This window comes from Apium graveolens, chromosome 6 (assembly GCF_009905375.1).
Source record: "Apium graveolens cultivar Ventura chromosome 6, ASM990537v1, whole genome shotgun sequence".
Lineage (NCBI taxonomy): Eukaryota > Viridiplantae > Streptophyta > Magnoliopsida > Apiales > Apiaceae > Apium > Apium graveolens.
This window is the reverse complement of record NC_133652.1, coordinates 29,677,827-29,689,463: the sequence shown is the minus strand read 5'-3', so window position 1 is coordinate 29,689,463 and position 11,637 is coordinate 29,677,827. Positions and strand designations below refer to the sequence as shown.

Below are 11,637 nucleotides of genomic sequence, written 5' to 3'. Positions count from 1 at the left end.
TTCGATAAATAAAGTACGTTCGCGTAATATATATATCAAGCGAACGATTGAGATTTTGACTTAAACTTCGAGAAATATTGGTTTATTCATTTAAGGGACACCCTTACTTGATTGATTATTTTATAAAGCGATATTTAAGGGATTATTAAATATCCAGAAAGTATTTAAAAATATACTGAATAGTTTATAAATAATTTCACGTTATTTAATAAAGATTTAACTATTCAAAGAGCAATTATAGGATACCAAATCATGTTTTGATTATTTGATTAAGGTGTCTCCATTCGTTGGACCTTATTCACAAAATATTTTGTATTTAAGGTTTTTATTAATTCAATTACCTTAATTAGAAATACTTTGTACTTAAGATTTTATCAATTCATTAAATCCCTCTTATATAATTATGAGACCTTAGATTTTTAATATCTTCGGACTTCTAAAAACTTATTTAAAAATATACATAATTCCTAAAGGTACTTTCTAAATTATTCAAAACTCTTGAAAGAGATTAATCATTTGAAACGTATCAAAACCTTAGGGAACTTAGTCTTGAAGCATAAGAGTTTTGCTTCCTCGTTCAATAAAGAACAAGTGAGTAATATACGTGTCACCCTACTACAGATAGGGATTTGAAAATGATTTTAAATTCAAAAATCCGACAACTCCCAAAGATCAATTGAGTTAAAAGTGATGAATAAAACATCTTATTTACAGGTCAACTTTTAACGACCTATTCCTTCAAAAAAGGATTTTGAGCAAAAGATATAACTATTTTGGGACTGGAATGTGGCCTGCCCGGCACAGAGTGGTATCGGGCAGTGACCAGGCGCGGAGTGGCGCATTATGCAAGCGCGGAGTGGCGCATTGTACGGTTATATGGTCTATGTGACCATTGACTTTCGGACTTGCACGACAATGGGCAACCACCGTGTAGTGTCTTGATGAGCCCAAAGGCGGCTAGGTTTGTATTCCTTCTACTAGTAGAGAAAATTTCGTATTCGGCTGATCACCGATACGTGGTTTATTCCAGTATAGTCCCTTTCTTCCATTTTGGAAAAACTGTTGTGAAATATACAACAGATAGCCGATAAGGCTGAGTTTTAAACAAGGATATTGATGAATATATATCAAATCCATTTGAGAAATCTGCCGATAAGGCTGAGTTTAAATAAGGATGTTGATGATTATATATCAAATCCATTTGAGAAATCTGCCAATAAGGCTGAGTTTTAAATTGGGATGTTGATGAATATATATCACACCCATTTGAGAGTCTTGGTTCGAGTAACATCTTGAGATTTTGAAATAAAATGAGTACGAGTATAAAATGATTTTGAGAAAGAGATGAATACAAGTATTCAGTGGATATACTATTGTAGTTGATTTTGAGAATATTATAAATTTGATAAGCATATAAACTTTCAGAACGCTTTGGAGATACAAAGTATAATTATTGGTTTTATTTATTCTTACATACTTAATTATGGGGATATATACCTTGCTGAGCTTTAATGCTCACCCTTGCTTTTATATATCATATCACAACAGACTACCAGCATGGATCAGACCAGGACTGCTGTCCGTAGGCGGGTAAGGAACGCTCTTGAGTTCCGTAGGCTTTTTGTGCGCCAGCCCCGTCAGGTAGATAAGTGGAAATGATTTATTTGATAATGTTTCCAAGCATATAACCTGTGTGTATGTGAGTTTGAATAAAAGGTCGAGTAATATTGTGAAAAGAGAATTATTTAATTAATAAGTGATCGTAACGACCCGAATTCACGACCTTGGATTTGGGGGTGTTACAGAATGGTATCAGAGCCAAAGGTTATAAGTTTTGGAAGCAGTAAGAGTAAAATGGGTAGACTGAGGATCTAAAAGTTAACAAGAACTCTCATCGAGTTCGTAGTCGGATTACTATGGAGTAGTCGCGACGGTAGTACCCAAGGGGACCTTAGCCTTAAGAGTTGAGGCATTGGTTGAGTTATTAACAGTCGATTGAAAAGCCAACATTAAGGGAAGAGAATGAGTTGTAGCACTCAGAGAAAAGATTGCTAAGAGTTATATGTGAAAGAGAGTCCATTGGTTGAGCCAATAGAGTTTGTTGATGGACTACCAGGAGTTATGTTGAAGTGTTTATGTGAAGTGTTATACGGAAATTGATGGAATCGTTTAAGATCGACATAATGAGGAAAGGAGAAAATTGTACATGATTATTTTTATAATGTTGATATAGAAGTGGAGCTAAGTCTCCGGAGAAAGCGGGATGAAGACGATACCCCAATACCATAGGTTGATTGGAAAACCCGAGTCTTGCCACTCATAGCTCTTTATAGAGTGTCCTTGAGGAGACATATTAGGCAAGAATCAAGATGCTTAATTCTTTTACTATTAAGGTTATTACGTTACCTGAATTGGTTGAAAGTATTGTTCCGATAATAAGGGTTCAATACATGACGAACAGCGATTCTACCAAGAAGGGTATTCGCTATACCATTGAGGAATCTATGTCCTATAAGGAAGATTTTAGCGTGTCCCAAGATGAGAATGCTATGCGATAATACGAAATTATTTCGTCCGTTAAGCCATTATGGTTTGACACGGAAAGCGAGAATCGACAGAATAATTTCTGAAAAGTTTCATGCTCCTGCAATCAACGCAGCAAGCTCTGAACTACTGGAGGAGAAGACCAATAAGTCTGACGCAGAATTCCAAGAGTGGGATGTCACTAGGAGCTACGTGTATATTCTCGGCAGGATGTCGTCTTTTGTTAACGCATCAAATCAGGTGCGTGGGCATAACGTTGCGAGCAACTAAAGAGGAATGAAGAATGTATTTGTGACAAAGTGAGTTATTAAGCGACTTTAACATAATGAGTAGAGACGCGAATAATGTTATATTGGTGATCTTTTATAATAGCATAACGATGCCACCCCGACATATTGGGAAACTAGAGCAAACCCTGCTGAATTGGTAAACCAAAATAACCAAGAACACGAGGAAGTCGAATATAATGAATTCGGCTTAGAGGATTACAATGAAGAAGAAACTATGGATACTAACGAGGGGGAAGGCCAGAGAGGAAACCCCATGGACCAAATTATGAATCTTCTTCGAGAGAATTTAAATTGTCACCCTCAACCCAGGTGGATCATGTTCCAGTTACTAATGTCTTTAAGGCCTTTAAGTGGTTAAAACCCCCAGAAATTTCAAGGGACTGCTAACCTATTAAGTCCAGAGCTTGGCTGAAAGAAATGGAAAAGAGCTTTGAGATAGTGCCCATAGAAGAGACGCAAAAGACTGTGTTCACCAGTTATATGTTAAAAGGAGAAGCAAATTATTAGTGGGAACCTAAAGGAACCCTGGAGACTGATGTGATTATCACATGGGGAAAAGTATTTCCCAGGTTTATGGAGGCTCAGATGGAGTTGAAGTTTCTAGAGATTAAGTAAGATAAGATGTCAGTGGCTGTGTACAAAGCCAAATTTATTGAACTGTCGAGATTCGTGCCGGAGTTTGTGAACACGAAAGAGAAAAAGGCGAGGAGATTTCAGCAAGGGCTGAAACAATGGATTCAGGATCGAGTGTCATTACTTGAGATAACAGACTATGTGCAAAAAGGCCTCGATTGTAGAGGCAGAGAGTGAGCAAAGTCAAAAAGAGGAAGAGAGCAAGAAGAGGAGTTCGGAAGCCAAGGCGGCAGAGCGATAAACAGAAGTTTCCGATTAGGACTGAGAGGGGAGTGGTGTCCCAACCCGCAGTGGGTACCAGGTTCGCCACTACCGTAGCTGGCGGAAATAGCTTTAGCGAACCGGTAAGCAAGAGTATCGCCCAGGGAGGTGGTCAATATAAGACTACGTTTCATAACCAGTTTCGGTCACCCCTACCGGATCATAAGTCATGTGGGGAGAAACATCCCGGGGTATGTAATTGGGAAAATAGCTACTGAGGTGCTTTAATTGCAACCAACTAGGACATTATTCTAGCAACTGCCCCAACCCAGCTAGGGCGTGATAGCAGGTAACCTTTTACTCAATTTGGTTACTGCAAATATTCTGTTTAATTCTGAAGCAACTAAGTATTTTATATTGCGAGATTTTTGGCCAAGTTAAAACTTAATGTGATTCCAACGCGAGAATTATTGCGAATAGAAATAGTGAATCGAGAGGTTGTTCCAATTAATGAGATTCATCTAATCTGCAAGTGGGAACTAGGAGGGAAGGACTTTAAGTTGGACTTAATTCCTTTCAGGCTGAGAGAATTTGGTGTGGTCTTAAAAATGGATTGGTTGTCGAGCAATGGTGCTCAGATTGATTATAAAGGAAAGAAAGTTAAAATCTGAATGCCTAACGGCAAGAAAATTGTGATTAAGGGTCAGCGTCAGACCCAGAAATTTTTTAATATTGCTCAAGCAAAGCAATTATTAAGGAAAGATAGCAAAGCGTATTTAGCATACGTGGCGGGTACCAAGAGAGAAGCCCCGATGTATGTGACATACCAGTTGTTCACGAGTTTGAGGATGTGTTTTCCAAAGACCTTTCATGATTATCACCTGACCGAGAGATAGAGTTCGCTATCGAATTAACATCAGGAACGGCATCAGTTTCAAAAAGCCCCATATAGGCTAGCCCCGGTTGAAATGAAAGAATTGACTTCACAGTTGCAAGAACTGTTGAATAAAGGAATGATGAGACCTAATGTGTCACCATGAGGCACACCAATGTTGTTTGTCAAAAAGAAGGACGGTATTATGCGATTGTGCACATAGTATAGGGAACTGAATAAGCTGACTATTAAGAACAGATACCCTCTCTCTAGAATTGACGATTCGTTTGACCAACTTGAAGGAGTGGTACACTTTTTGAAAATCGATCTAAGAATGGGATATCACCAACTGAAGATTAAAACAGGGGACAAATACCGTATTTCGCACGAGGTATGGACATTATGAGTTCTTGGTGACGTCGTTCGGGCTAAAGAATGCCCCAGTAGCTTTCATGGACTTTGTGAATCGAGTGTTTAAAAAGTATTTGGACGTGTGCGTCATTATTTTTTTATTGATAATATTTTAGTCTATTCTAAAACGGAAGAAGAACATGCGGAATATCTGAGGATAGTGGTAGAAGCATTGAGAAGAGAAAAGTTGTTTGCCAAATTCTCATGGTACAAATTCTGGCAAAATGAAGTTCAGATCTTAGGACAATTGATGAGCAGTGAAGGAGTGTTAGTTGACCCTACCAATGTTGAGGCAGTATTCCAATGAGAAAGAATAACCACACCTACGGAAGTAGGAACTTTTTGGGAATTAACCAGTTTTATGAGAGGTTCGTACGGGATTTTGCTAAGATATCAGGACCTTTGATTAGGCCTACTTGCAAAACGGAAAAGGTTGTGTAGAATGAAAAATGTGAGGAAAGTTTTCAGGAATTGAAAAGAAGTTTGGTATCAGCCCTCGTGCTGGCATTGCCCGATGGAAAGGGTGATTTTGTGATCTATAGTGATGCGTCACATAAAGGATTATGATGCATGCTCATGTGGCATGGGAAAATGGTTGCTTATGCCTCACGGCAGCTGAAGGAATATGAAGTAAGATACCCTACTCATGAATTAGAATTAGCAGTAATAGTTTTGCTTTGAAAAATTGGAGACAATATCCATACAGAGAAAATTGTGAGATCTACACTGACCATAAGAGCCTTAAGTATATATTTACTCAGAAAGAACTCAACAGGAGACAGAGGAGATGGTTAGAGTTAATGAAAGACTATGTCGGTGAGATTTTATATCACCCAGGGAAGGCCAATGTGGTGGCCGATGCCCTTAGTAGTAAAGAGAGACTCAAGATGTTGACAACGCCGGAGGAACTAGTGAGAGAACTCGAGGAGATGGAGATAGAGGTGAAGTCACTGGTAAAGGGACTGATGGACTAATTGAGATCAAATTAGAACTGGAATTGTTAGAAAAGATGGGACATTATCAGGAAGAGAAGATGAATGAAGAGCGAGAATCTTTGACTGAGAAGAAGTCAAATATGAGAAAGATGAGAAGGGAATTATGAGGTATGCGAACCGGATTTGGATTCCGAATGTTCGAGAATTAAAAGATGAAATTTTACGCGAAGGACATAATTCTAGATATTCAATTCATCCTGGAGGTACCAAGATGTACCGAGATCCAAAGGAATATTATTGATGACCCAACATGAAAAGAGACGTGGCCAATTGGGTCAGTAAGTGTTTGACCTGTTAAAGAGTGAAGGTGGAACATCAGCGACTGAGGGGACTCCTACAACCCTTAGGAATTCCGATGTGAAAGTGGGAACAAATAGCCATGGATTCTGTGGTAGGATTTCCCCGAGCTAAGGCTAACCGTGATGCAATATGAGTAATTATATATCGACTGACCAAGTCAGCATACTTTCTTCCAATCAAGAAAACCTACATGGTGGATAGATTAGCAGAGCTATACATCAAGGAAATTGTGATAAGACATGGAGTCTCTGTAGCTATCGTATCTGAAAGAGATCCCCGATTCAACTCCAGATTTTTTTGAGGAGCTTTCAGGAATGCTTATGAACCAAACTGAATGTGAGTATTGCATACCATCCCCAAACCGATGGACAAAGTGAGTGAATCATTCAGACATTGGAGTACATGTTGAGAAATTTTGTAATTGATTTTTAAGGTTATTGAGATGAACACCTATCTTTGATAGAGTTTGCCTACAATCATAGTTATCATGCGAGTATAGAAATGCCCCCACATGAGGCGCTGTATGGTCGGAGGTGCCATTCACCCTTGTACTGGGATGAAGTTGGTGAAAGAAAGTTACTAGGTCCCGACTTGGTGTAAAGAACGAGGGACATAGTTGAGTTGATCAGAGGATGCTTAGCGGCAGCCCAAGACCGACAACGTAAATATGCCGACTTAGCACGAAAAGACAGAGAGTATGAAGTGGGTGACCAGGTATTTTTGAAAGTGTCACCATGGGAAGGACTGATGAGATTTGGAAAGAAAGGAAAGTTGAGTTCCCGATATATGGGTCCTTTGAGATTTTGTGACAAATAGAACCGTGGCATACGAATTGGCTTTACCTCTAAACCTTGAACAGGTTCATAGTGTTTTTCATGTGCCAATGTTGAGAAAGTATAATGCGGATACCAAGAATATAGTGAAACATGAGTAAGTACTAGATCTGTCCTACATTGAGCAACCAGTTGAAATCATTGGTTGAAAAGAGCAAGTACTCAGGGATAAGAGTGTCAAGCTATTCAGATTCTTATTGAGACATCCCAAGGTCGAGGAGTCGACTTGGGAATTAGAGAGCCACCTGCGAGAAAGGTACCCCCATCTATTTGTGAGTTGATTCCGGGACGGAATCCTTTTAAGGGGGGGAGACTGTAAGAACCCTGATTTTTGTAATATTTTAAAACTTCTGTGAATAGTAACTTGAGCTAATTAAGTAATACGTATGGGGATCATCATTAAATGAATAGTGGAATTTTGAGAATCCGAGATCATATTCTTGTTTATCGAGGAAAATAAGTGAATGTAAAAGCCGACGGAATTCGAAGATTCACAATTATACTACGTGTTTTTGTATCCATAAAGAATGGCGTAGAACCGGGAATACTACGTGAAATAAATAATATATCAAGGTATTTATATGATCAAGAGAAGGAATGGAATTGGTTATAGGATTATAAGCGATAAAAGAAATCGCTACGAAACAAGTCGTTATACGTGGAAACTATCAGAATGGAACGACGATTGCATTTACGATAAATAAACGAATGAGAAATTAAATCCCATGCAAGTTGGCCATGCATAACCAAGTCCTAACTAGTAGTTAGGAGTGTAACTAGATGATTAGAAGCTAACTAGAATAGTTAGTGGAATAGTGTTGAATAGTGATGGGAGACAAACAAGTACACAAGCCATACTTCTCCCTTTTCTCACTTCACCACACAATCAAACCAACCCATACCTTTGCCAAATTATTGTCAAATCTGCTGCATACATCCCATATATTCATTATACACTCCCACACTTTAGCCACAAAAGAAAACAACCACTTTTCCCTCACTTAAAGCTCTCCCATTTTTCATTCCAGCAGTTCGGATTTTCTGAGCAAGGGAGAAAGAAAAATTCATAACTCAAAATATACTCATTCAAATATCATGAAATTTTTACCATAGCTTCTCTATATCATGGGTAAGCTTAGTACCAAATTTCAGCCTCAAATTAATATTTTTCAATTTTATAAAAATGTTTGAATGAGGTGCTGAAAGGTAACTCCGAAATTTTAACTTGTTTCTTGGTTTTGTTTCTTAAGGATCTAGCCCTTCTAAGTGTTTTCTAAGAAAACCAAGCCTCAATAATCCTAGCACTAACCTTCCTAGTATCCAAGAAGGTATAACTTTCAACCCTTTAAGGTTTTATGGTTGGATTTAAGAGTTATGTTTGTTGTAGTGTTAAGATCCAAAGGATTGTGTTTGTTTGAGTTTGTATTGATTATGTTCTTGCTAAAGACTTGAGATGTTGAGTTGTAATCCATGTATGTGGTACTAGATAGAGCATATAAGGTTCATGTGGGTGGATCTTGAGAAGTACTTGTGTTTATGATGGTTATAGGTAGTGATTGTGTTAAGATCAAGTAGTAGAAATTGAGTTTGGGCATTCTTGCACTTGATCTGTTTTCTGCAAGACATTCGGCCATGAAAATGGTTAAAATTTGAAAACCACTGGCCATGAATAGATATATATTGTTTTATAGTTTCTATACATGTATAGATCATCATGAGGAGATTTACGGTTTAGGAGTTATGGTCGTTTTAGTGTAAAACATTTCTGCGATTAGCCAACTGCACTTAAGTCCACTTGCATGGTGATTTTGAAGGACTTAAAATAATTTTGAGATTCTGGAAAAATTATGAAAAATGGATATGACAGTAGAGAAGACTGTCCAAAAAGAATCTTGGGAAAATATTAATTTTTCGATTTTATAAAAATATTTTGGTAAAGCGAGCGCAAGCGAGAAACGCATAAAAAACCTAGTTTTGACGAACATTTTCTCACGTTCGAGCTTAAAACTCGAAATGGACTTTCTAAAGCGAACGATCGATTTCAAAACCCGACCATGTTATAAAGTGAGAATATAAGTGTTGAGAATGTGACGATCGGAGATTCGTTATACTTGAGTAGTTGCGAAAGTTGCTTAATAAAAGCGAGACGTTAATCGCGTACTAACTTAGACCGTTGGTTTTTGTTTATAGATCGCCAACCAAACACCAGAGACCATACCACTTCGATTACTCGAGGCAAGTTTTCGAAACCCTATCTCATACTATCCATGCTATATATATATTATTGTGATATTGATGCCATGATTTACAGTTCAAATATATATATGCTTGTCTATGATATCAATGCATACGAATTATGCGATTGTTTACGAAAATAAATTTCGTTTTACACGAGTATGAGAAGTTGAAACGTATTTCAAATATAATATATGATAATGGGAGTTGAAGATATTTTAATAACGATTTAATTCCGGAGAGAGCCGGACGCGAAAGATTTCTATTTCGATAAATAAAGTACGTTCGGGTAATATATATATCAAGCGAACGATTGAGATTTTGACTTAAACTTCGAGAAATATTGGTTTATTCATTTAAGGGACACCCTTACTTGATTGATTATTTTATAAAGCGATATTTAAGGGATTATTAAATATCCAGAAAGTATTTAAAAATATACTGAATAGTTTATAAATAATTTCACGTTATTTAATAAAGATTTAACTATTCAAAGAGCAATTATAGGATACCAAATCATGTTTTGATTATTTGATTAAGGTGTCTCCATTCGTTGGACCTTATTCACAAAATATTTTGTATTTAAGGTTTTTATTAATTCAATTACCTTAATTAGAAATACTTTGTACTTAAGATTTTATCAATTCATTAAATCCCTCTTATATAATTATGAGACCTTAGATTTTTAATATCTTCGGACTTCTAAAAACTTATTTAAAAATATACATAATTCCCAAAGGTACTTTCTAAATTATTCAAAACTCTTGAAAGAGATTAATCATTTGAAACGTATCAAAACCTTAGGGAACTTAGTCTTGAAGCATAAGAGTTTTGCTTCCTCGTTCAATAAAGAACAAGTGAGTAATATACGTGTCACCCTACTACAGATAGGGATTTGAAAATGATTTTAAATTCAAAAATCCGACAACTCCCAAAGATCAATTGAGTTAAAAGTGATGAATAAAACATCTTATTTACAGGTCAACTTTTAACGACCTATTCCTTCAAAAAAGGATTTTGAGCAAAAGATATAACTATTTTGGGACTGGAATGTGGCCTGCCCGGCACAGAGTGGTATCGGGCAGTGACCAGGCGCGGAGTGGCGCATTATGCAAGCGCGGAGTGGCGTATTGTACGGTTATATGGTCTATGTGACCATTGACTTTCGGACTTGCACGGCAATGGGCAACCACCGTGTAGTGTCTTGATGAGCCCAAAGGCGGCTAGGTTTGTATTCCTTCTACTAGTAGAGAAAATTTCGTATTCGGCTGATCACCGATACGTGGTTTATTCCAGTATAGTCCCTTTCTTCCATTTTGGAAAAACTGTTGTGAAAAAATACAACAGATAGCCGATAAGGCTGAGTTTTAAACAAGGATATTGATGAATATATATCAAATCCATTTGAGAAATCTGCCGATAAGGCTGAGTTTAAATAAGGATGTTGATGATTATATATCAAATCCATTTGAGAAATCTGCCAATAAGGCTGAGTTTTAAATTGGGATGTTGATGAATATATATCACACCCATTTGAGAGTCTTGGTTCGAGTAACATCTTGAGATTTTGAAATAAAATGAGTACGAGTATAAAATGATTTTGAGAAAGAGATGAATACAAGTATTCAGTGGATATACTATTGTAGTTGATTTTGAGAATATTATAAATTTGATAAGCATATAAACTTTCAGAACGCTTTGGAGATACAAAGTATAATTATTGGTTTTATTTATTCTTACATACTTAATTATGGGGATATATACCTTGCTGAGCTTTAATGCTCACCCTTGCTTTTATATATCATATCACAACAGACTACCAGCATGGATCAGACCAGGACTGCTGTCCGTAGGCGGGTAAGGAACGCTCTTGAGTTCCGTAGGCTTTTTGTGCGCCAGCCCCGTCAGGTAGATAAGTGGAAATGATTTATTTGATAATGTTTCCAAGCATATAACCTGTGTGTATGTGAGTTTGAATAAAAGGTCGAGTAATATTGTGAAAAGAGAATTATTTAATTAATAAGTGATCGTAACGACCCGAATTCACGACCTTGGATTTGGGGGTGTTACACAACTATTACAATACCAACTTACACCAGCCATTCTGACACAACTAACTTAATATAACAACTCAATAGACCATCTTTGGTCCAACACAACTACCTCAGAGGAGCCTAACATGAAAGGAGCTGGAACTCTGCCCTGACTACTGTTAGGGCGAAAACACGCGCTAATAACACACGCAAATATACGCGTTCGCAAGTAATATAGAATACTTTCTAGTTCATTCCCACAAAGACTCAGACTAATTATGTTCAATT

At 37.2% G+C, this 11,637-nt stretch overlaps 1 long non-coding RNA gene across 1 annotated transcript; it reads left to right on the top strand.

Annotated features, from left to right (window-relative positions):
• Positions 1 to 7,982: 7,982 nt before the first annotated feature.
• Positions 7,983 to 11,345, top strand: LOC141668950 (uncharacterized). The gene is made up of 4 exons (XR_012553272.1): positions 7,983 to 8,210; positions 8,332 to 8,409; positions 9,272 to 9,316; positions 11,132 to 11,345. It is a non-coding gene; the product is annotated as an uncharacterized LOC141668950 (long non-coding RNA).
• Positions 11,346 to 11,637: the final 292 nt, after the last annotated feature.